Source organism: Oryctolagus cuniculus, chromosome 17 (assembly GCF_051225735.1).
Source record: "Oryctolagus cuniculus isolate XC-2025 breed Fujian yellow rabbit chromosome 17, ASM5122573v1, whole genome shotgun sequence".
Lineage (NCBI taxonomy): Eukaryota > Metazoa > Chordata > Mammalia > Lagomorpha > Leporidae > Oryctolagus > Oryctolagus cuniculus.
Genome location: NC_142883.1, coordinates 70,527,901 through 70,531,418, shown reverse-complemented (window position 1 = coordinate 70,531,418; position 3,518 = coordinate 70,527,901). Strand labels below are relative to the sequence as shown.

General features: G+C 48.5%; 1 pseudogene; it reads right to left on the bottom strand.

Moving 5' to 3' along the window:
* Positions 1 to 554: 554 nt before the first annotated feature.
* LOC149121366 (zinc transporter ZIP1 pseudogene) lies at positions 555 to 1,512 on the bottom strand (annotated as a pseudogene).
* Between the last annotated feature and the right edge of the window lie 2,006 nt (positions 1,513 to 3,518).

The following is a 3,518-nucleotide window of genomic DNA, read 5'->3' as shown; positions in this document are numbered from 1 at the left end:
TGCAGCTGTCTCTCGCCAACTTGAGTGATGACCTGCAGGAGCTGATCCTGCTCCTGATTGGAGGAGAGCAGCATACTCGGCATGTGGGTAGCAGAGTTGGGATTGGTGGAAGAGGACTATAAAGGAGGAGAGAGACAACATGCACCAGGGACATCTATATGAAGGAACACCTGAGCAGCCCCCGAGAGAGCCGGCCGGCAGTGTGCCGCTTCCCCGCGGAAGGGGGGAAAGTGGCAGGGGGAACCGCCCTTCCACGGAGGTGGAAGGGACGGTAGCCAACCCGGGAAGAACCAGCAGCAAACCCGGGGAGGGCCGAGCAGACAAAAGAACAGCGCAGGGTCCTGTGTCGTTCCTCCGCGAAGAGGGGGAGCGACAACTGCCTTCTCATTGGTCGAGATAATTCCAAAGCCTCCATCCCTACCTCTCAGAGAACTCTGTGGTCCTCAGTACCTCCCTTCCCCATTCCTTCTTCCCACCACATACTTGGGGGAGGGGAGGAAGGGAGGGCAGCGACACCTGCTAATCAACCTCCCCTGCCCCTCTCTTGATGTGTCCTAGATTTGAGTGAGGAGCAGGTCAGTGAGCAGAGCAAAGCCTGCTAGGAGCAGAATGACCTTGAGGACCCTCTGCTCAGAAGTGGTCAGCTCCTGAGGCAAGATTCCCAGTAAGGTGATATAGAGGAAGGTGCCCACTGCCAGGCCCTCTAGCACAGACTGGGCCAGCTGGTGCAAGGTTCTGCCAACTCTGCCAGAGCTGCACCCAGCCTAGTGCCTAGAGGTGTCATGCTTGAGAAGAGGATCCCACAGCCAGCCATGACCTTTACTCGCAGGTGGCTCTGCAGCAGCCATAGAGACAGGCTAACAGCCAGGATACCCTTGTGGAGCAGCAAAGCCAGATAGAGCTCCATGGCCTGAGCCTGGTCCTGCTGCAGCCCCACTGCTAGCCCCTCAAACACTGAGCGCAGGGCCAGAGAGAAGACCAGTACACAGGCACGCAGGGCTGAGGGGCTGCCGGGGCTCCATGTGCCTGTGGGATGCCTGGACCATCTTGCCAATGCTGTGGCCCACCATGCACTGTTCCCAGCAGAGCCCTTGTTTCCTCCCGTGGTGGTAGCCCCAACTGCTCCTTGTAAGCCAGGGTGATCTGTTCCATCACGAGGACCAGGAAGAATGTCATGGCTAAGATGGACTCTTGTAGGAGAAACTGGAGTGTCATGTGCAAGGCTGCCCAGGGCCTCATCTATCACAGCTACGTAGTCAGGCAGCAGGTCCAGGAGACAGGTGGCCAAAAACACCCCACCCAAGCAGCTCACTAGGCTCAGGGCTTTCTGGAGGGAACCTGAGGCTTCATGGCTGGCTCCAGGCTGCCACAGCATGCAGAGGGGCACCAGGCTTCAGAGGAGGGTGAGCACCAGCAGCAGCACCAGGGCCTCCAGCCCCCCGGGCACTGGGGCTCCAAAGCCACAGCCTCTAAGCACCACACCAGGGGCTCTGGCTCTCCCCAGGGCCCCATGGCAGTTGTGGTTCCAGCAACTCTTTGACCTCACCAGGGTCTCACTACCGTTGCTCTTTTAATTGATATATTTAGATAATATGCATTTAATGTTATTTATATCATTAGAGTAATATTTTCCATAATTATAATCATTTTCTGTTGTAGTTCTTGTTTTTCTAAAGTCTTATTTTTTGGTTAATGGGAAGACAGAGACAGAGAAAGATCTTCCATCTGCTGGTTCACTCCCCAAATTTCTCAAATAGCCATGGCTAGGCCAGGAAAGTTAGGTGACAGGAACTCTGGGTTTCCAACCAGTGTGGAAGAACCCAAGTATTTGAGCCATCACCTGCTGTCTTACAGGGTGTGCGTTAACAGGAACTTGAATCAGAAACTGTGTAACCAGACTCAGTCCAGTCATTTCAGTATGGGATATGATCATCACAGTGGGCATCTTAACTACTTATTTTAAACTAACATAACAAACCCCAACCCCAATTCTTGTTTTTTAAATCATTTCTGTCTTCTGCTTTTATCTTTAAAACGATTTCTGTTTATTTTGTTTGAAGAGTAAGAGAGACACACAGAGAGAGACGGATCTATGATCTGCAGGTTATTCCCCAAATGCCTGCAATAGTTTGGGCTGGTCCTGGCCAAGCCAGGATTTCAGTCTGGATCTCAGATTGAGTTGACAGGGATCAAAGTACTTGAGCCATCTCCTGCTTCCTACAGAGGATGGGTTAGCAGGAAGCTGGAATTGGGAGTGGAGCCAGGACTCAAACACAAGCACTCCAATATGGGATGAGGGTATTTCAAGTACCCTGTTAATAACTATGCCATGCCTACCCCTCTCTTATTTTAATTGAGCTTCCTATAAGATGCCATTTTATCTCCTCCATTAAGGTATCATGGGTATGGGTTTCCTAAATTTTTGTTTTGATAATTTCCCTTGAGTATACAATACATATTTCTAACTGATTTAAAGTCACCTTCAAATAATAATGTATTATTTCTTGGGCAATAAAGGTAAAATGTTCTCGATTCCTTTGCCCTATCCTGTATATAGTTTATTTTTTTAAAAAAAGATTTATTTATTTATTTGAAAGAGAGAGAGAGTGGGAGAGGGAGACACACACACACACACACACACACACACACATACACACAGAGAGATAGAGAGATCTTCCATCTGCTGATTGACTACCCAAATCGCTGCAATGGCCAGAGCTGGGCAGATCCAAAGCCAGAAACCAGGAACTTCTACTGGGTCTCCCATGTGGGTTCTGGATCCCAAGCACATGGAACATCATCTGCTACTTTCCCAGGTGCATTAGCAGGGAGCTGGATCAGAAATGGAGCAGCTGGGACTTGAACAGTGCCCATATGGGATGCTGGCTCTGCAGGCAACAGCCTAACCTACTACACCACAGGACCAGCTCCTAGATAATTTCTTTTAGCTGTTAGAAGCTGTAATGACCCAGTAAAATGTTAATATTGTCATTTTGAATAAAAGTTTATTTATTAGATCTTATGGGAATAAAGTAAATATTTTATAGTACTGTCATTTAGTTCTTTTTTTTATATAAGATTTGTTTATTTATTTGAAAGAGTAACAGAGAGAGCTCTTCCACCTGCTGGTTTACATCCTAGATGGCTACAATGGCCAGAGCAGGGCCAGACCAAAGCCAGGATCCAGAAGCTTCATTTGGGTCTCCCATGTGGACGCAAGGGCCCAAGGGCTTGGGTCATCTTCTACTGCTTTCCTAGGTCATAGTAGAGAGCTGGATTGGAAATGGAGCAGCTGGGACTTGAACTGGGCCTGCTAAGCCACAGCACCAGTCTCTCATTTAGCTCTTTAAAAACATTACTTTATGTGACCAGACATCTAAAACTATATGTCTCTTTTTCTTGAATGAATTCCTTTTTTGGTTATTTATTTGAGAAACAAAGGGACAGACAGAGACCTCCTTTCCACTGTTTTACTCCCCAAATGCTCACAGCTTCCATGTCAAGGACAAGACAGAAGC